General features: G+C 37.9%; 1 protein-coding gene and 1 long non-coding RNA gene across 2 annotated transcripts in view; one reads left to right on the top strand and one right to left on the bottom strand.

Moving 5' to 3' along the window:
* Positions 1-23,391, bottom strand: part of si:ch211-216b21.2 (heparan sulfate glucosamine 3-O-sulfotransferase 3A1) — a 43,042-nt gene that overhangs the window by 15,497 nt on the left and 4,154 nt on the right. The window lies entirely within an intron of this gene.
* On the top strand, positions 8,945-22,100 carry LOC122139268. The gene is made up of 3 exons (XR_006156165.1): positions 8,945-9,035; positions 14,753-14,875; positions 21,871-22,100. It is a non-coding gene; the product is annotated as an uncharacterized LOC122139268 (long non-coding RNA).

The raw sequence follows: 23,391 nt of genomic DNA on the forward strand, positions 1-23,391 counted from the left end.
TATAATACCGTTCTCCCCAGCCTGGTACAAATGGCTTGACTAGTTCTGGGAATGATGAAGACCCACCTTTCGAAAAATGAAATGTGATGTGATTGGTTAGCTGTCCCAGTGCGTTGTGATTGGCAAACAGCTTAGATGGTGTTTCAGTACTGCCCTTGCCAAAGCAGCAAGTTCTGTCTGCTCCCATATAGTTAAGGATGGCGTCAATATTGCCATATCAATTTCAGCCAGTTTCAGAGCTTGAGAATATTGAACAAGAACCTTTGCACGCATGGATATTGCAAGACATATAAGAGTTGTAACTAGGGTTGGGCTGATAGACTATGGCATCGTCCATCGCCAATGGCTGATAGACATCAGGTTCTTGAGCCGGTGTTCTGACAAATAATGCTACCTGATGTAATCATCTCAATGATCTAATCTGATGATTATGCTACCAAGACTGTATTTAGACTGTAGGTGTACATGTTAATAAAGCCTCACACCTTATTCATATCATTCTGGAAGCAAAATCTGATAGGTACTGTAACACTTTTCGCTAACAAATTATGCTACCATCTGTTTTAATGGAAGTTAGCAAAATCTGACAGGGTAGCACAAATCGTCAGAACACCGGCATTGTGATACACCTCCTCCTCCCAATACCACTTTCGGAAAGAAAATGATGTGTATATGGAACCCGAAACCCGAACATATCTCCCTTTGGAGTGGACTTTAGATTTGTAACTTTGTAGATCTTTTTTATGCCCAAACATACACAGTACACACTGACTAAAATTCAAAAAGTGAAAAAGCATAATAGGACCCCTTTAATTTCTGCTCTTTCATCAGCCTCACTTGCACTTCACTGTCACTCTCTCTCTCTCTCTCTCTCTCTCTCTCTCTCTCTCTCTCTTTTCTTCCCGAGCTCTTTTCATGTGATTATACTTGAGTCGTTCTTCACTCAGTCTCTGTTCCTCATCAGTTCTCTCTCTCTCTTTCTGTAAGACTCTTATACTTTGAGCTCTACGAACATAAAAGACTCCCATCCTGCTCTGCCTGTCATGGTGCCAAGCTGCAAGAGACATAGCAGCAGTCTGCTCACAGCTCTTGCCTGCGCTGCTACAGCCTGCCATCATACAGAATTCTCAGCACAGATTAGCATGTTTAAAAATGCCATTTTATCCCATGCTTCATATAAACTCATTACAGTGCTAGCAAGGCAGCGCTAGACTGATATTCCTTAAACATTCTGCTTCGGGGTTTGTTTTGGACCATATTAAACGTCTGAAATGAGTGCACCCCAAACATACAGACTTGACTTTGTAGATGCTGCAAAGATATTTTGTAGATATGCAGATGAGCATACTTTATACATTTCTAGAGGAATAGTTCACTTAAAAATATATATTTTTAAGTTTTTTATTTTTATTTTTTATAAATAAATATATAAATACATTTATTTAAATACATATTTGTATTTCAATACATTTATTTATTCAAAAAGTGTACATTTAGCATGCAAAAATTGTCTATGGTGCCAGCAGGCATCAATGGCATTCATTGGTTCATAATGTCATTAGTTCCCAAGTGCTTTTTAACCAAATGTCATAATATTTAACCTGTGCCATAGGCAAAATTTGCATGCATGGTCTTTTTTCTTGCATGCATTTGCATACTGAATAAGGATTACTCTTTTCTTTCATATATCTAAACATCTGCAAATATGGTGTCTGGTCATGTTGATTCTCACATAAAGCTCACAGAAAATGAATGATGATATAATTTGATGATTTAATTTGATTTGATTAAACCTATCTTACCTGAAACATTAACACCCTGCAAGCTCTTGCAGCAAATACAGTTACATATACTGTACTTTCTATTCCTTCTACATAGATTTCTTGTTTAGTATAGCATTTTTAGAAACAAACAACCAGCAGTGTTAGCCATCATGAGGTCGATTAGAAGTCTGTTGCTTTAAATATTTGATGGGATTTCATCTCCCTTTCCTCTTATATATTGGGCAGAACAAGTAATGTGCCTCGTAATAATGTGTTAGCACGGTAATTTATCCAAACGAGGAGTTCGAAGAAAGGCAGGAGGGCTAGAAAATGGGAAAAAAGGGGTGGGTTAATGTTCCATTTCCATTTTGGAAGCCTTTTTTTTTGCATTAGCCATTAAGTAAATAGCCCAAGGAAGAAATGGAGCTGCGTGCACCTCGTTCACATCCAACAGCGACTGAATCATGCGGTACAGGTGACCGTGACAAAATGAAAGAGCAAAGCTATCTGCGGCAGTTGTGTTAGTATGTTTAATATGCAGGAAGATTGAAAAAGAGGGGAAGAGATGAGCAGGATGATGAAGAAAGCCTTTGTGGTTTGTAACGGTGTCTGAACTGAGCAGTGGTTGGACTGGGATCCAACCCAGATTCAACAAAACCGATAAAAATATGCGGTGAACCCCGATTAAAAGAAATATCTGTCCTTGGAGAATAGAAACATGTAGAAATACCTCTTCCTTTTTCCTACAGTGAAGGTAAACCCATGTCACTGAGTAGAAACGGTTCACTTGCTGATAGGAGGGTGTTGTGAAAAGCTGTCAACAATGGTTAGTTTTCCATACACACTGTTATTTAAATGAAGAGGAGAAGATGAGGAATGGATTACAGAAGGATGCTGTTGTAAGGCTTCAACAAAAGACCTATTGAGAACTCTGCTTTTGTCTTGGAACAAAATGGAAAGATTGGTTTTTGATAGAGTGGCTGTTTGGAAAATAAGCCAGTTTTGCAAATAAGAAAAACAATGGAAGTATTAAAGTTTTGAATGATGGCGAGCTAAAGGGTCACGGAGCATGTCCTGTTAAACAAAAGACTGGTAAATTTAACACAAACTTACATCTAAGTGAATACTGATCCTTCTTTCTGTGGTGTATTTATTCACAATTGCAGTTATCTGTCTTATAACTAATGTGCTTATTCTAAAAAATAACTCTTACTTTTGACTCTATAAGCTGCACACTCTTCATGTCAGTGATTATAAATGAACAGTTGTCTATGTGTCGCCCATAATGGCATACGGGGGTGTTGGGGTGGGCCGTCCTGATATGATAACTCACCTAATCAATCAGAGAGATTTTACTCTATTTTTTCATACTGATGCAATCGCTCCTCAAAATGCATTAGCATAATGGGAGAGTGCTGAAGGAAGATAATATGTGAATTTTTGGGGAGTCGAGAGAGAGATTGAGTGAGGAGGCCATGCTTGAAAGACAAATGCCCCACACATACCAAACAGAGTCTATTAATAAAAACGGGGCGTGAAAAGAACGATTAGAGATCGAAATGGATTATAATGAGGATGGGATCACTGTATGAGCATCGCTCAAGAAAAAAACATTTCCCAAAGTATAGAGAATGAAATGCGTATTAGCTGCATTCATATTCTCGGTGGTTTAACATCTGATATATAATGCCATCTGATTTGCATAAACATTAGCAATCATGAGCAGTACGACGTATGAAAATTGCAGAGGAGGCAGTTGGTCATTTACGCACAGTTTGAGGCAGCAGAAGTGAGTAGATTAAAAACATTTTATGTGTGTGTGTGTTGGAGAAAATCATGATTTTCTTTTCTTTTTTTTTTCTTTTTTTTTTTGTCAATTATGCGAAAAGCAACACTGCCAGCTCTAAATCTCACAGTGCTGTAGTTTAAAGTAGCTTGCATGAGTATTTGTGTCAGTGTGTGAAAGCATCTTTACAGGTAAATGAGCACCCAGAAATTGACATTTCCACATTCTCCACATCAACAAATTTCCACATATTTAAATTGCCTATGTGCAGCCTGATGCAAAGTGCCATATTTGAATACATGCGACCCGATCTCATGAGAAAGCCATTTACAAGGTGGCGATTTTGTAAGAATCTGTACGAAAACCTACAAGTTTTAGAAAAACAAGTGTGCATGAAGGTCCACTCCAAATCCAACCATAAGCAAATTGTACAAAAGGTACAAATTCATATTGTACATAGTCAGCAATTTGATTTGCCAAAGCCTAAAATTGTTATGAATTGCCATGAGTGTTTTGCAACTGGTCTCATAAAAATTCATACCTCATTCTGCCCACTGTTTTTACAAACCTTACTGCACGTTTCACCACAGTTTCAAAGAGAAATGTCCATTGAGTGGCACTAAAACACTGGTTCAATTCGTGAACCCTGGCATGTTTTTATTATGTTGAAATAGGTACTATGTTTTTATGTTGCTTCTGGTACGTATTGCGGCGGTTCAGAATTCAAATATCCGGGGATGTTTGCTAAAAGTTAATGCTCTGTCGTGTTGGAAATATGCCCTACACTAAACCCTAAACCTACCCGATAGTATTAACAAATGCAAAACTAATATAAAAACGCATTTGTTGATGCAACCGTGCCATTTGAACTTCCTTTTATGCAGTATAAACTGTGCTTACACGAGATTCGAACTGTAGCTCCTGGCTTCTCAAGTACATCTCCTTACTCCGTGAGCTACCGAACAAACATACCACTGATGAAAACCCATAGATATGAAGCTGGATATGTACGATGCTAACATTCAAAAGCATCAGTTTTCAAATCTCCCAACATATTAATATTGTTTTGAAGACATAACATGATATTCTTCAAGTAATTTTGTGAAAATTATCCTTTATTAATCGAAACTCTGTAAATTTGTGTGAAAAGGATTAAGAGGTGTCAGAGTTTTACTGCCTCTAGTGTTCAATTATTGTGAAAACTGCAGTGATATGTTCTTATTGGTACATATTTTGTGTCTCGATAAAAAGTATTTATTTATTTAAATCTGACTTTGTTCACTCTCGTTGTATGGTAATTTTTTTTTTTTTTTTTTTTTTTTATTATTTTTTTTTTTTGCATTTCACAAAAAATTTCCTGTGGGTTTGGAACAACGTAAATTTATATACTGTTGCAGTATTTATTCATGTTGAATTAGCTTTTATTTTTATATTTTCAATTTTAGTTTAAGTTTTAGTAATGTTGTGGTTTTGTTTTTGTATATTTTGTTTGCTTTTATTTATGTATTTTATTTTTTATTTTAGTTGCCAAGGCATTTCTAATTTCTTTAAATGTTTTTTTTTATTATTATTATTTTGTACTTTTTTTATTTTATTTCAGATTTATTTTAGTTAACAAAAGCATTTTTAATAGCTTTAGTTGTAATACTACATACTAATATTTTATAACTTACAAATTATAAATACTGTGTCCTACCCAACATGTAACTTATAATCAATATAGCATAGTAACATAACATGGGTTTAGCATATATCCATAAAAACTGCAGTGAGCACAAAAAAAAAAAATCAGCTTTGATTTGACAGTTTATACTGTATATACGTATACGAATTTCAAATGGCACATTTCCATCAAAGATTCACAGTTAATCCACTGTGATATTATATATCTCCAGTCCCTGTTTAAAATGAAATGCATTGCTCAGCTATGCCGTCCAAATTATTAAGAAGAATTAGATTAAAAAGATTCCAATGATTATTGCAGAATAACTGAATCTCTGATGAAAACAGATGTGTCGTCTCTGAGATCAGCACAGAAAAATACAGCCAGCCCAGCACATATTTCACTTATCTCTCTAATGAAATACACTGCAGTATTAACAATACATCATTTCATGTCTCATGGTTGTGTAGAAGGCTAAGCACATTTTGAGATTTTCGAACAATGCCTTCAGAGCAGCCTTCTTCCTTCACACACCCAGGAGAGGTTTAAATTTCTCCAGATGTTAAAAGAAATGAAGCAGGTAGGAAATATTCTGTATTACAGATTTTCTTATCTGTGCAAAACTCACCGCCACGATGATAGTGTGATGAATGTGGTGTGAAGGTATTCTGGATGGCTTCTAGGGCGTTGCAAGGGTATTCTGGGTGGTTGCTTTCTGGGATACATCAGAAGAACTCACGTCAAGTCTGGATTCCAGTCTATGAGATTTTTCCACACCCGTTTTATTGCCTGCCATGCATAAACTAGAAAAATAAGGGTCTGGGTCAGAGGTTTTCTAGTTATAGTTGTAGGGATTGGAAGCACCAATATCTAGACAGGACTTCTGAGTCTGCTGCTCTTTCCTCTCTGAATGGCGGAGGTTGTTAAGGCTCTGATGGTCTGATCTGGCCAGACGTCAGAGCATTGATGTGTGGGATTGTTTGTGTGCTGCTCAGAGTGACATTAGGTGTGGTGGGAGGGCTTCAAGCCTCATTTGAGTTAATAAAATGTCTCAAAATAGTTTGTGTAATGGAATTATGGTTGTTTCGGAAACTCTGGGAGACCTCAATTAAGGTGATAAGCAAATGAAAATAAATTTCCCACAATGGTCCGCCTGTGTACAGTAAACAGCGGGAGGAAACAGGAAGTGATCTGAGAGATTTTTAAAAGTGGACATAAATCTCCATATTACTGTACAGCGCTCTTCCAAGCTGTATTCCCAAAGGTCTCTTGCTCTGAACAAAAGGAGGATTTGAAACTTCCTCCTCAGAGATAAAATGAGGAGTAATGTATACTTCCAGAAGACTATGGCTAAATATAACTTGAGTTCTGTGAATTTGATAAACTAATGTGGATAAGAAAAGACCACTGCCTCTCAAACTGATCATTCTCAGCACTGCAGTAGAGCATGATAATTTACAAGTGGCTGACAGATTCATTTTTTGACTTATGGTCCCTTACCTTCTACTAAAGTTATTATTTACTGTTACTTCAGTGCATTAGATAACAAAATAAAAAAGAAAAAGGCATCTGAATACAAATGAAACTCGGGCTTTTCTCAGTTCTCTTCATATTCTGTTCTTTTTATTTTATTTTTACATTCATACTTTTTTAAGTGGCTAAAATGTCCAAATACATTTTGAGACCACTTGAACAGTGAATTGGAGTCAACATTTAAACAGCAAGATGTTTTTCAAGTACTAACTACTTTTATTAACCAGATACAGGGGAAACATCATTACTTGGGACAGTAGCTGAAGGTTGTGTCTCTCAAGAGGATGAAGGAATGAGAGATTTTAAGGACCTCAGAGGCATCGCAGTTCTCAGGGTGTACTGTTTCGGGAGGATGTCATTAAAAACACTCTCTTCCTGTCTCATCTGTCCAAGCTCTTTAAATATGCTGCCACACTCACTCTCAAAAGAATGACATAGATATACTATACTAGTCTGAGTGTTATTAAATGTTCAAGGCTTGTAGGCGAGGTCCTATAAGCTAGTGGTTTCCATTTGACTTTTGTTTGACTCCACTAAACAAATTAGAAATTTGAAATGAATTAATTTCAAATGCAGCTAGTAGTTTTTAACTACACTATAGTTCAAAAAGTCACTGGCCAGTGATTCTTATTATTATTTATTTATTTTGTTAAAAGAAGTGAATACTTTTATTCATTAAGGACAATAAATTTGAGTTTCTTGAGCACAAAATCAGCATATTAGAATGATTTCTGAAGGATTTTGTGGCAGCGAAGACTAGCATAATGCCATCACATGAATAAATTACATATTAAAATATATTAAAATAGAAAATAGTTATTTTAAATTGTAATATTATTATTTTTAATCAATAAATGCAGCCTCGGTGAGCATAAGAGACTAGTTTCAAAAACACTGCAGAAACACTCTCCTGTCTTCCATTGTACAAACAAACAAACAGGTAATCCCATCCCATGTTGTTATTTCTTGAAAACACTGGGACACTCAAAGAAAATATTGCAATAGAAGTTATACACTTGGAAAACCAGGAAATATCAGAAATTCCAAAAGTGTGACTGGAAAACTCATAGAAATGAATAAAATCTTAAAAGGTCATGGAAAAGTCATGGGCATTTCTGTAGTATACAGTATATAATTTTTTCTTAGGATAGAAATTACACTTTGTGACTGCAATAATTAAAAAATTTTTTTCTCAAATCTCAAATGACTGGAAAAGTCATGGAAATGTCTATGCTCTATATACATTTTTCTAACTGTTTTAGACTTTGTAAGTATGATCTCTGGAAAATGATTTCTAAAAATCTGTGACTAAGAAATGGCTGGAAAATCATGGAAATTCGCTGGTCAGAAAATGTGGAAACCCTATAACTAAAGTAAGCAGAAATCAGTCTTAGTGTTTAATCCTTCCCTTTGGTATTGTCCTGCTTGCTCTGTTTCTCAACAAATACAGCACCTTTTTTCACTTTACTGTCAGCCTAATCGATGCCCCATAAATGATTTATTTTTCATGAACAAGAAAGCAAAACAAGCAAAGAAGTGCTTCTCCTCCATCACTTAGACACTGCGTTCTGTCAAAGTTCCTCCAGACTGTTTAATGGCGACTTAGGGCTGGTTCCAGTAGCAATTAGAAGTGTTCAGTTTGGGACTCATTAAATTACTGGACCTCGTCAGAGGAGTCTGTGCTTACAGTATCCATCACATGCCGTTCAGAGGCCTACACTCTATCTTTATGCAAAAGAGCCAAGCTCTGCCAGCGGGCTTCATTCATCAGCGCTCCGGTGCCAGAGCAGGTCACTCTCTCCTGATGACTGATTTGTCTGCTTGCCGTAACAGCTAGTAAGGACAAGCTTGCATCTGGCTGAATGTATATTCATAAAAAGGATGAATGAATTCAACAAACATGCTAAGCACAAAAAGCTCATGTTTTATGTTTGGATGGTGAATTATTTCCAAAAGAACATCTATTGGATCAGTCCAGTGAAAAGTGTGCAGGGAATTATGAGACTCTTTAAATCACAACAGGGATCATCTTTTGAAACGAATGCGGAATACTGAAGAACAACGGAAAGAATGTTGGATCATCCCAACCTGCTAATTTTGTGTCATAAATCTACGGATATTGTGGTTGGGATTATGCTATTCAGACTAACACCTTAAACACCTAAACATGGTTTATTGCACTTTGTGCAGTATTTAACAGTGCTTGTATGTTTACAGAGACTGTGGCCACCTGAGAGATTTCACCGCAAGAATAAGGATTAATACAGAGTGTCTAGCATTCACATGTGAGGTATGATGTCTTTCTTTACCACAGACATCTCTCTTTTTCTCTGTTTTGTGTGTTTGTGTGGGAGATCAGCCCAGTTGGGCTGAGACTGCCAACCCTCAAGTGTCTGTTACTGGGGCTGTGGTGTACGCGGGTCTTCGTGCATGTTTCTGTAACACTGGATTAGACAGAAAATGCCATGATACATTTCCCAAATTCATTTCTACTGTCAAAACAATCTGCCACGAACACATCACTGGCTAAGAAGAAAATCAATATGTGCACATAGTGTGGATTGTGTTGCATGTGATTGGGAAATACAGCAGAATTATGACAAGGCTTGTCTTATGGATGTAAGACTTAGCAAATTTGTGTTAATTGATAGTATTAGCTACTAAATTAATATGGTTTTCAAGAGTTGTTAGAATTATCGTAATTATGGGAACTTGGTGATTGCCTTCAGAATTGCTAGTTCCCTTTCAGTCGGTCACTCTGAGTCATGTCGGTGACCAATGAATTGGGATCTCGCTTAGAGAGACCAATCCACTTCGAGTATAAACTTAATGAGCCTATGTACATTGGGATACGATGACTGCATCCAGCTGCCGCTGATCACAGCACGAGTATAACTAGGCAGCAGGTGCAATGCATACTCAGCTTTTCGCTTCAAAGCCGAGTGATCACATCGTTTTGCTCCTGACTACGCTTTGAGAAAAGACTGAATGAGTTCAGCGCGCTCTTTGGAGCTCTTGGTGTTGGCCGTGCGGCAATTTACCATCGCTCCTCTTGTGCTCCGCAACCATTTAAGCTGCCAGTGGAACGTGCTGGGTCCTCTACAAGGAGCATACCAGCAGTATCCTTTGGAGCTCCTATTGATGACCATATGTCAGTCGGTGCATCGGAGGTTGAGCCCGGAGCTTTCTAGAGAGGAATATTCATCTGCGTTATTGCTCGAGGGTAGTCATGATCTGGAAGTTATGAAAGAACTCCAAACCGCAACTGACCTTGCGCTCCGAGCGATGAAGGTCACCACGAGTTCTCTGGGTCATGCGATGTCCACACTTGTGGTCGAGAAGTGTCACCTCTGGCTGTGTCTGGTCGACATGAGGGACGCCAACAAAGTTTGGTTCCTCAAGGTCCCTGTGTCCCAGACTGGCCTCTTCTGCGACACAGTCGAGAACATGTCCCAGCAGTTCTTAGCTGCACAGGAGCAGACTGATACGATCCGACACAACCTGCCCCGAGGGGCAGCTGCTGCCTTCACCCATCCGCCGAGGACCACCCCCTGCTCCCATCCCCACTACCATGACACATCCACAGCAGCCTTCAGCCAAGCAGCACAGTGGAGTTGGGCGTAGGCAGGCCGCCTCACCCGTACAGCTCCCCTTCAAACCTGGGCGGAACAGCAAGAGGTGGGCGGAACAGCAAGAGGCCCTGGGACGGGCGACCCAGAGAGAGAGAGAACTAGTCTTCGGGAGATGGTGAATTTACCTCTCCCCAGGAGGAGGGCTGGGTGGAGAATCTTTTGCTTCAAAAAATCTGGACAAAGAGGCGGTTTTCTCTCTCTCTGGGTCCCAAGAGGGCATGGAGAGTTGCGGACGGACCAGCAACAGGCCACACTCATCCTCACTCATCAAAGGCCCTAATCACACACCCTCTGCCAAACCATGGAACCAGGTAAGCCTTGCACTGCACACTCAGACGCCTCTTTGGTCCGCCCACAAGCCGGGTCCCCACGTTCCACTTCGCTGCCCCTCCGCGGGTACATCGGTGTTACCGCTGGTCCATCTGTGGTCCCGCTGGTCCCACTTGTACGCTGTCTGGGTGCCTGGTAGCACTACCCAGCCTGTCTCTTTGACTCTGTGGACAATCTCACTCGGCTATGAGATTCAGTTCACCAGGAGTCCTCCCAAGTTCAGGGGCATCCACTTCAGTGAAGGCTGCAGATGCCCCTGTCTTGCGTGCAGAGATCCCAGTCCTACTGGCGAAGGATGCGATAGAGCAGATCCCTCCAGCCGATATGAAGACAGGGTTTTACAGCCCTTTCTTCAATGTACCCAAAAAAGGCGGTGGGTTACGACCAATCTTGGATCTACGTGTGTTGAACCGGGCCCTTTACAAGCTACTGTTCAAGATGCACATGCAGAAGCGCATCTTCGGGTGCATCCGTCCCCGAGATTGGTTTGCAGCGATCGGCCTGAAGGATGCGTACTTTCATGTTTCAATCCTTCCGCACCACAGGCCATTCCTGCGGTTCATATTCAAAGGACAAGAATATCAGTACAAGGTCCTGCCCTTCGGGCTGCCGGTCACCCCGTGTATTCACAACAGTTGCCCTGAGAGAGCAGGGCATTCGCATTCTCAACAACCTTGATGACTGGTTCACAGTTTCTGATGCTCCTGGGGCATATAGCAGCTGCAACAGCAGTCACACCACTGGTGCTGCTTCAGGGTGCCCACTACTTCCTTCAGGGATCAGATAGTGAGCCTGCAAGCACTGCCCCCGGAGGAGGCAGAGCCAGCCTTAGCTTTGCTTTTGTCCTGTCTGAGCCTTGAGATGGTACGTAGACCAGACACACAGCTTCAGGACCTCAGATCAGCTCTTTGTCTGTGATGCATCTCCAAGCAAAGGATGGCCCACTGGGTAGTGGATGTCATCACCCTGGCTTATCAGGCACAGGGTGTGCCTTGCCCGTTCAGGTTGTGAGCTCACTCCACTAGAAGTGCTGCATCCTAAAGGGTGATGGCTCATGGCACCTCACCTCATGGCTTTTGCAACATTCCGGTTCCAAGTGGAATGGGTATGTTTTCCCAGTGTTATCCAATCTCACTGAGTGAGTAGTGCTACGACAAGAGTGACTAGCCTTCTTGTTGCTAACCCCAGCCTACACCAAAAAGGGGCGCAGGAGGCTCACACAAGACACTGGAAGAGGCAACATCCATGGCCTTTTGGTAGGGATCCCAATTTGTTGGTCACCGACATGACTCGAAGGTACGATGGCACCTTTTGTATCTGTTGGCATTCCTATTATTAGGGACCAAGCACCGAAGGTGCGTAGACACCTATTGTATCCGTTGGCCTTCTTCTTGTTCTTGTTCTTCTTCCATTTCTTCTTTCGCTCTTGAGTCTATAGCAGCACATAGAACCACTTGTGGGAAAGTTGTGAAATATGGCACACTGGTAGAGGGCAGTCTCAACATTAACCATAGCAAATCTGGAGTCTCTAACTCAAACTCTCTAGTGCCACCACTTGTCACTCATTTCACTCATGTTTATGCTAATAACGTTTTTAACTGTTAGACACAGAAGGAAATTTTTTTTTTCTTCTGAATCCTTGGCTCATGCCGAGTCAAATCGCAAGGTTTAGTTTTTTTCGTTATTTTTAATTCAAACTTGTCTTAGACGGTTTGATTTTCACCAAATTTGGCTCTGATCACCTTTAGGCCATGCTGGCAAAAAATTATGGAATTTGATTTGTCAAACCATTCTCTAAAAATATATAAACAAATTCTACGAATAGCACGCAAAATGGATGTGAGGCTATATCTTCACAATGGTTTGGCATATTGATACCAAACTTGGTGTGTGTTATAACAAGCATGACCTGAGACTACTTTGCTTATAACTTGTGAATGGTTTGGCCAAAAATCAAAAACTGATATGAAGAATTGATTTTTTTGATATGAAAACTGATCTCTTTAGATTCAGTGCATGATGCAGAGTCGAACCATACCCAATTTTCCCATGTCAACCATTTTGTGTGTCGGCCATTTTGAACATTGGCATATCATTACAAAACTTGATATGTGTCTTTGGCACCATGACCTGACAGTATTCAAAAGTTTTTGGTGCAGCGCTACTTTTATGGCCAAAAGTTATAATGAAATTTTAAAAAATGCTAATATATTTTGCTTACTTCAGTTTATTGACTGATGTTGATAGATTCCTTGGATCAAGCAAAGAACTTCGATACCAATTTTGCCATAATTGACTGAACTTCCTGTCCGCCATTTTGATTCATGTTGAAAACCTACTTTTTTGAACTCCCGCTAGATTGTTAGTCCGATTTTCACCAAATTTGACTCGGATCATCTTCTGACCAAGCTGGCAAAAAGTTATGGGTTTCGTGTCGATATACGAAACAGTTATCGCTTAGTGCATCAACGAATTTGCTGGAAAGATGCCAAACTGCATCTGAGCCTGTATATCTGCAAAGCTTTGACATATTAACACCAAACTTTGCATGTGCCATTGTCACCTCACACTGACCAGGCCCCATCATTTTGGTAACAGCGCCACCTACTGGTCAAGAGTAGTAAACCATTCATTGTCCATTAATAATGACATTTCCCAAAATGCTTATAACTTTTTATTACATTAGCCTATTGTAATAAAACTGATCTCAAAACATTTCATGCTGACAACATAGATACCAATTTTACCCTAGTTGGCAGAACTTCCTTTCCGCCATTTTGCTTTATGTTTTAAACTTACTTTTTCAAACTCCTCCTAAACTGTTTGACTCAGATCATCTTCGGACCATGCTGGCTTAAAGTTATGGATTAATTTATGTTTCAGCCATTTTGACTAAAATCATCTTAAAATGGTTTTAATTACTCATTGCTGAAGTTGGTCTGACGTTTGCTTCTGTGGTGCTTGGCCCCATAATTGCTGCTGGCAGCTATATTTTTATTTTATTTTATTTTATTTTATTTTATTTTATTTCTATTATGCTATTTCCTAAGCTGCCTTTTTTATAAATCTGTCATTGTGTACTATGAATATTGTTGCCTCTGTGATAAATGACTTATTGTGTGTGTCTCATAAAAAATAGTACATTAAATATATTCACTTGTAAATTATTGAAGAAATAAGAAAGCACATTAGGTAACATCAGCTATAAAAATATAATACATATAGAGGTTACTACATATCGGTCTTCATCTTTTAAAACAGCTGTCATTTTAATTGTTTTATGTGATGAACTGTCAAGTAGAATAATGTAATGCTGAGACAAATAATTAAATGTTTTTTTCAGTTTGGAAAGTCCTTATTACAGTAATTCTGATATTATATGAATGCACCATCAATGTCTTAAAGAAGTTGGGAATAGATTTCTTTTAGATGTGTTTCTTTGATTGTTTGGTTTGGTTTGGTCTCTATTTTTCTTTCAGAGCTTGCAGGCCTGGCAGACGGGCAGAAGAAGAGAGAATGGGTTAAACTGGGCTGACACACACACGATTACATTTTTCACTTGGCATTTTTCTCTCCCCCTTCTCTCTGTCTTGTTTTCTGTCTGATTCACAGTGGCATAGGGACACCACAGGACTGGCATGGTTTGTACTGCTGGCATGGGTCACATGGAAAGATAACACGCACATTACACACAGCAGCTCTCAGGACACCCACAGTGTTAAAGACCTAACAATAGAAACCACATCAACACTAGTGCAAACGTATAATTTAAAAGAGCTCTTGTAATATTTCAAATGTGAACAAAGTATGCCAAAAACGCAAGAAAAGACTTATGCATTTTAAAAGAGGAATTTGTGCTGGATTCACGAATGGAATAAGTACTTATAATGGGTTTGCATTTCAAGTTTATAAATAATAAATGTTACTTATTAATATCATCATGCTGGGAAAGTGTTGATTTTTGCTCATTTAAACCATTTTAACAGTTATTTCAGAATGGAAAAGGAACTATGGTTTGTCTCTCTCTCTCTCATGTCTGTTTTAGGGTGGAAAATTGCTGTCTCCCTTTCCTGTGATAAAGCTGTTGCCTGTGTGCTGGGAAAGTGAAATCCATCATGCGACGGAGAGGGTTTATTCCACCATTCCGCCCCATTGAGGCCCGTAACACGTATGTGCTCTTGCCATGCATCATTTACCCACAACACCCCTCTCGCTCTCTCTTTGTGTCGGCTCTCGGTACCGTCTTTTGGCTCGCTTTAGCAACAGCTTTGCTCGCATGCAGTCTTTTGCAAGATTGATCTATTGTAGTTGTTTTTTGCGGGTAGTTTTGTTCAGAACTGCTGGGTCTAGTTCACAGACATCAGCGGCTCCTTTATATTGTCAGACTCCTTTTGCATTGTTCCTGCAGGCTCTGCACGGACATAAACCCACATGCACTTCTACTGCCAAGTGTTTGGTGTACTATTTCAACTTCTTTATGACAGGATAGCACTTTGGTACCACTTTCAAGGTTTTTCTAGGGAAAGAGTGAGGAATCTGTGCACAGGAAGGTGAAATGACTCTAAATTGCTGGAAGCGCTGAAATTTTGAGCTGCTTCAGTTGATACACTGAGAACCACCCCGGGTTAGTTTGCTTTAAAATGTACAAAAACATCAACCAGTGTAGTTCCACAATGCCCAGAGCAAATAAACAAAAATTTACATTCACAGACATGCCCTTAAGAGCTCGTTGAATAAATTGCTGTGTTTATCTGTGGAGGTTTCACGATTTTGTGGCAATAAAACGCCTCCACTTAGATGAAAATATTCAAGAGACGTCTTCATTGGCAAAACAAGATTAAGCAAATGCAGCTGCTGTTAACGTATGCTATCAAGACTTGTTGTCTCCTGTAGCTTGTGTATGGATACGCAGTAATTCACATGTGTTAAAGAATCAGATTAAATTGCAGAGGTTGCATTGTGACTATGCGGTACTTTTGGTTGTTAGTTGGCTACAGGTTTCTCCATGAGTATCCAACTGTTTTAGAAGGTAGATCACATGAGTAACTGTTGCTCATGTCACGTAAATGACTAACTTTTATTGAAAACAGTCACTTTGTAAGTCTGAATCACTGCAGATGTAAACACTTAAAGAAATGATTTACCCCAGATTTAAAATTCTATTGTCATTTACTCAGCCTCATGCTATTCCAAACTTGTATTACTTTGTACATTGTAAAAAAAAATCCATAGTTACATATAATTTTGACAGCTGTGGTTGCAAGAATAATTTTGTAAAAAAAAAAAAATACTGAAAAATGGTTCATCACAAGTTGCTTTTCCACAAGCTGAAGTATATACTAATATATAGAAGGTGCACAGAGTAATTCACTCAAACACAAAACACCATCATGGTAACACACAACACTTAAATAATGTGATAAAGATTCATTAAACAACGGAAGATGTAATATAAAACCCTAATGTACATAACTGATAACAAAAACTATTAAGAGACAAGATTATTTAAACAAAATACTTTCAAATGTGAAGTGTAACAAAGGGAATTCTGGGAATATCAGTCAAATGTTTTTAACTGTAAATTATACATTGATTTGTTAATTTTTTTTACATTTAACAGCTGTACAATTAACAGAATTTTACTGTAAAATTACATGCAATGTCTGGTTAGATCTTTTACAGCTGTGCTTTACTGTCTGCAGAAAGCATGAAGAAAAAGTATTTTCCCATGCTACTTATTTTTATTTTGTAAAAAATACAATACTGTTTATAATATTTACAGGTTTTAAAGCCTTTTTTAAACAGTTTTAAATCATGTTTTGATGTTTTTACCTCACACCTGTTTGATTTTTAGTGAATTTAATTGAATCCACTAACTTAATAAAAGAGTTAAGATACTTTATGATGCAATTATTTTTTTTATTTTTTTTTTTTGTCTGTCATTTTTCACTTTGACAGCCTTAGTCTTTAATTTATTTTTATTACATTGAAAAGAGTGACCAGAATATTAAAAAATCACATTTTCTTCTTCATAGAATAATAAGTCATTAGAGTTAGAAATTACTTGAGGGTGGGTAAATGATGACTCTTTTTCATTTGTGTGAATTATTTTCTTCTAAAAGATGAATTATTTGTTGCAGGCTGGTCTCGAGAGTGACGTGAATGAAGCTTTTAGACGTGTAAGTGTCTTTCTGCACTTCTTTGCTGTGCCATAACATAAAAAGTCGCCTAGTCACTAGTCTCGCGTAGGCAAACCTTCAGACTGATGGCTGAAGGTCTGGAATCCATGGCAGCTTTCTTTGGCCAAGGCCCACCCATAAAGCTGTTTGACCAACATGTCAAACAACCGATCACAATTCGTTTCGTTCAGTGGCACGTTTCGGGGCGTGGAAATGTCGCCACAATAACAGTCAGGTGTGTAAAAGGATACGTATTTTAAGGATTCTGTGCTGCAAACTTTAAATATTTTACATACTTTTGAGAATCCAGCATTTAGTTGATCCTGATAAGCGCTCGTCGTCACAATTGTAAACACGGCGGGTTTCTTCTTTCGTGAGGGGGTTTGGCGGCACGGCATCTTTGTTTCCAGGTGGAACGTTAAAGAACGCGACACAGACGTCTCCCAGAAATTCTGTATAATTCAACCAGTCCGATGACGACTTCAAAACTCCTGAAGTGTTTCCACTTTTGACGTCTGAGGCTGAGATTACCTAGACACTAACTCTGTAGTTAAAAATAGTCCCTAACCGTTTTCTTGTGATCAAAGCTTGCATGAATCGAACAAAATAAACAAGTGTAATGACACCCGACTTGTGAGTAACCGATCCCTTGCATTCCCATCTGTGTCTGCACATGGGTCACGCTCACGGCCAACATCTCTCGCCCTTTAGAGATGCTCTCTGTGACCTGTAACCTGCGAATCGTCAATCCCATTTTCCACTTCTCATCAAAACCTGCTTGTACTCATCTTAGTACTGAACGATGCAAATGTTTGTCCTGCTGAGCTGTGTTCAGGTTGTGAGGGAGCTGTAGCAGATAATGGCATCAGGTTGGTGTGTGTGTGTGTGTGTGTGTGAAGGTGTCTGGGGAGCAGTCTACACCTGCTCGCTCTCTTCAGTGCCCACTGGGGGCTGGATTCCCAGAATGCCTTTCAGGCAGCTGTTGACAGCCAGCACTGTGCCCTGGCCCCCCAAATGGCTCTGGGGATCAGCTGCTTAAGAGTGTTTGCGTGTGTGTGTTTGAGGGGGTTAACACAATGTGTGTTCTGTAGAGAAAGTCATAAGACACTTGTTGTATGTGTGCTTGTTTGTGTGTGTGTGTGAGGGTATAAAATATGTGGTAGTATTGTTTATGTATTAGGACTGTCATAATCAAAATATATAGTAAATATAACGCAGTGTAATTTTTTTTGAAATTCATTTATACTTCAGGTCTTTGTATCACCATGTTTATATTTTTATGCAGATTAACATATTATATTATATTATATTATATTATATATTATTATATTATATATTATTATATTATATTATATTATATTATCCATTTCCTAAACTGCTTGTTGTCTATATAGTCATGGATGGGGAAACACCTTGGACAGATGTCCAGTCTATTATATTATATTATATTTATTATTATATTATATATAATATATTATATTATATTATATTATGTTATATTATATTATATTATATTATATTATATTATATTATATTATATTATATTATATTATATTATATTATATTTATCATATTATATTATATTATATTATATTATATTATATTATCCATTTCCTAAACTGCTTGTTGTCTATATAGTCATGGATGGGGAAACACCTTGGACAGATGTCCAGTCTATTATATTATATAGATTAACATATTATATTATATTGTATTATATTATATTATATTATATTATATTATATTATATTATATTATACATAATATGTGTCTATGTACAACAATGTACAAAAAATAAAACATCAATAAAAAGGATCATAGGAGTGGGAAGGGATTAAGTATTTTGTGTGTTAGTTTTTATTTTTATTTATTTTTTTTTTTTTTTTATTTTTTTTTTTTTATTTATTTTGTCTTGATAGTTCAGGTCCTTTTATGAAAGTCTTATTTTAGGCTTTATTTGTTTGTTTATTTTTACATTTATATAAATTTCTAGAGTTCAAGTAATGACAAAACTACTGTATAAAATAATAAGGTATAATATTAGTCAAGAAGTGTGTATATGAACAACCTAACGCTGCTTATGCTTAACGGGCAACACTTTTCAATTAAACTTCTTAAATTTTTCTCTTTAATTAGGGAAAACTTTTACGATAAAAAATAAAAAAATAAATAAAAATCTACAAATTTTTGCCCATTACCAAGATTTCACATGGCTTGCAAACATATTAAACATAATTATTTTCAGTATGCTTATGTCTGTGAGAAAAACTCAAAATCTAAATTTTTTAAATAAATGTTTTCCTACAGTTCAGATAATGAAGAATCATGTCATAAGTGTTCATATTGAAATTAGCGTACAAAAGTGAAGCAAAATATGCAAGAAGTTTCTCAATCCTGACAAGAAGTTTTAATCCTGACTCTATTATGACATTATGATTCATCCCAATATATATATCGCAATGTCTATTGCAGAGTTTCCGCTAGGAAAAAATGGTGCCGGTCAAAGTGACCGGCAGAGGTTTCGTTTTCCGGACATTTTGATGATATGCCGGTCAAATATCGCCTCTTAATTAGTCAAGTTGAGGAAAACTGAAAGCAGTTTATGTAACTTAAAAAATGACATAATCAGCCCGTATATGCAACATGTTTATTAGCCTAACTTTCAAATAGACGGAAAAAAAACATGAACGTCCGATTGGCGTTAATCAACCAATTGTTTTTTTATTAAAACATGGTCATTGGTCTGACTATGTTCAATGAGAGCAGACATTCTCAAATTATTCGACCCTCTTGTGAATCCGTTGCGTCGTCCTGCCTTTTCGCAGCGCGAACAGAAAATTTTTTCGTTACCATCAACTACCTCACATCTTAGCCATTCTACACTTCGGCTTTTTGTCCGGTGGTGGCGGAGCTGTCTGGCTCTGGACATCTGAGGCTTCAGGCGTTCCTGATTCAGTATCCTCCTTCGCGTCTGGCCTCTGAAAAAAACTTTTAAGGCTAGTCTGCCTGGGCCTGGCCATATTTGAAACATCTCTCAATAGTTCGTGGTTTAGGTCTATATTATAGCGTGCGCTTTATTTGAAATGCAACATGCGATGTTGTTTAAAAACTTTCAAACGGTCGATTCAGATTGTGTTAGGGGGGCGGGGCCGGGATTATTAGGCAGTTTTAATCTGACAATTTGACCGGAGAGATTTAATTTTGTCGGACATTTAATTTTTTTCCCGGCCAATGTCCGGTAATTACCGGACAACGGAAACCCTGGTCTATTGCATTATGAGGTAGTTGGCGGCAACCAGCCATAGTCTATCTGTGTATATCAGATTGCATGCTCACACATTCCCTCAACAAGAGTTAAGAGACCTCTCGAGTTCCCTCACACAGTTGTACCCCGACTTTAATTTTCACCCTCCTGAAGTCCTACACTTTTCAGATCCAGTTACTGACCCCTCTCACCTCCAAACATGACCTACATAAAAGGTCTGAACCTTCCAGTGACCCACGTCTGTACACACACGCAAACAAGCACATTTGTACTCTCAGTGTCTCATTGCAAATCACAAGGCTCTAACTTGGCTCGAGCTTTAGTCGTTGGCATCTTGCACTACAAAATAAACAAAGTCCACTTTTAGTCCATTTTAGTCAAGGAGTATGATTACATGTGCAATTTTACACTGGTAACAGTGTGTTTATCAAGGAAATGCTTTGAGCGAAATGTGATCAGCATACCTGCAGTTATCGAAAAGTGTTTGGAAGATTGTAATTATGCTGTTTAACTGTCTGAACTGAGTAAGAATTGCAGAGAGAGATGATAGTGTTTCTCAGTGTATTTGCGGTAACTTGAGCGAACATGTCACAGCGGTGCCCCTAGCCAAACCAGATCAAAGGCCTCCACACAAGCAAAGGGGTCTCTTTGTTCAGTGTGATCTCATGTCCCAGCTGGCTTATGTCATCCTAGCGCTACAACATTACAGTACAACCTGCCCCAAGGCTGGCTCAGGTAGAAAACATTATACTAGTCCAATAAAGCACATGCAGGTGTGTGTGCGAGCAGGTGAGCGACTGCATAGGATTTCTAATAATAAAGGTTCTAATAATAAAGCTCTATTGTGTTTTTCTTGCACCTTAAGTTCAGCAAAAAAAAAAATCTCGTTGGTATTTATATAAGATGCAGAACTAGCACAATAGCAATTTTGAGTGTGTGCATTTTTTCACTTATGTATTTTTAACCTTTTTAGAGGCATACAACTTTTGGTCAACTTAAATATGTTTGTGAATCTTCTGTTTGGGTTTATTGGATATATAATGTATGCAGTTAAATTAATTATTTAATTATCATTTACCTGTGGAGCTTTGATGATAATTCCTTGCTTTGTGCAATTTATGTATGTTGACGGGGAAAATGAATGTTGTCATTCAAATATGACGATATTTTATTGATACTCAAACAAACTGCATTTTTTTTTTTTTTAAATATATTAGTAGACAAGCACGCAAGGGCTACTGGTAACATTGTTGAGCGTGACGCGTCTCATATTCTTTTTTCCGCCCCCGACTCTTGGTGATTATTAATTATTATTATTATTATTAACAGGGGGGTTTTTAAACAGAGATTCAGAACTTTGTTGCTTTTTCTTTAAAACACTTAATCTGATTTTTTCATCCCAGATTTTTTTCCACTATACTTCGTGCCATAACCTTTTATAGAAAGGTGCCATGGATGTTAAAGGTTCTTTGTGGAACAATAGCAACCAATAAAGAACCTTTTTGTTATTATTATTTTTTTTTATAAAGCTTTACATACAGATATCTGAATGCTAATGAGATCATGCTGGGCTCAGACAACTCTTTTTGAAATATTCCACCAGCCCACATGTATAATAGTTTGTTGAATGCAAATGTAGATGTTACTGACTGTCAGTTTTTACTGTACTCATGTGAATCTGTCCGTATTTCCACTAACACAGGGGTTTTATTTTCCCAGGAACTTTGCCACTCCACTATAAACCACAGGCTGTGTCTGCCAGTGTGAAGCGAACACCATGTTCTGTGTACAAGAACAAGAAGTCTGTGCCATGTATCGCTCAAGAACATTCCCCTTATTCCAACAAAGTTCACACTACCCTCTGCCAAATGGCCAGCCAGCCTCTTCACAGGTCCTCCAAAACCTTCTCCACAACACCTGTGATAAAAGAGATGTGTCTATAGCTCCAAACAGAGGCGAGTTTTAGAGCCTGCTTCCCACTTAATCACAAACCATCTTTACAAGTCAAAGTCTGTTGCTTTGAATACTATTAATGTTCAGAGAGATTTGGAGCGCTTGCTAACTAGTTTATTTGCACAATGCAAACTTCAGCTTAGGATAGTTTAAGGAGAAAAATGAGAAGTCCTAAAGAAATTTCTTCAGATGTGTGGCCTAGGATTTTTCCACATTTACCAGCTTGAATTTTAAAGAGGTTTTAATGTAGTTTGAGTGGCTACGCTTTGATATGCGTTCCTTGAATCCACTTGAGAGAAGCCCTCACCGCAGGGGCTACCAAGGGGGAAGAGTGCAAAGAAACATAAGCGTACAGGCTCTCCAGATGTGTAATTACTTAATTTCCTCGCATATAAAACAATGCTATAATTAAAAGGAAGTATACAATTTACCGCAAGTAAAGTGGCCCAAGTAATTTATGAACAAAACTAATTCAGTGCGTATGACTATTAGTGCAATACCAAAAACAAAATACTGTAATATTTCAAAGATGTTGTATCACAACTTTATTTGGTGATGTTACAGTGTTTGTTCCGCACTTTGAATGGGGTGTAATTGTTCATATGGTTTTGGGCCCTGCATTAGTTATCAATACATTGTAAAGCTTAATAAATGTACAACCTTTCAAAAAAAAAAAAAAAAAAAAAAGTTAAGAGATTTATTTAGAAAGATGCAAAAAGACTTTTACATTATGTTACCGCTATGTTACTTTCTATTTCACAAAAAGAGTCCAGTTTCCACCAAAAAATTAAAATAAATAGCACAAATGTTTTCAACATTTATAAAAAATTCAGCTGTGCCATCACATGAATACATTACATATTAAAATATATTCAAATAGAAAACTTAATTTAAATTTTAATAATATATTTCACACTATTACTGTTTTTACTGTACAGTATGTTTGGACAAATAAATGCAGCCTTGGTGAGCATAAGAAACTTCTTTCAAAAACATCTGAAAATCTTACCAACCTAAAGCTTTTGAATGGTAGACTAAGGTAAAATGTGACTGGAAAGTTTACTATATTACACACACACTCTTTAAAGTGTCTACTCCTCCACAACTGGGAATTATGGAATACAGTATCTACTGGATAAGTCAGGTATTGGAGACCAGTGGTAAAGGTCTCATGATTTTATTACAGATGATGGTCCAATTCTGACATGTAGCGCAACTAGCCATTTAATCAATAACACACACATCCCTGGACACAACAGGTTTTTGGAAGGGTCATTTTAGAAGCCT

This window comes from Cyprinus carpio, chromosome B12 (genome assembly GCF_018340385.1).
Source record: "Cyprinus carpio isolate SPL01 chromosome B12, ASM1834038v1, whole genome shotgun sequence".
Taxonomy (NCBI): Eukaryota; Metazoa; Chordata; class Actinopteri; order Cypriniformes; family Cyprinidae; genus Cyprinus; species Cyprinus carpio.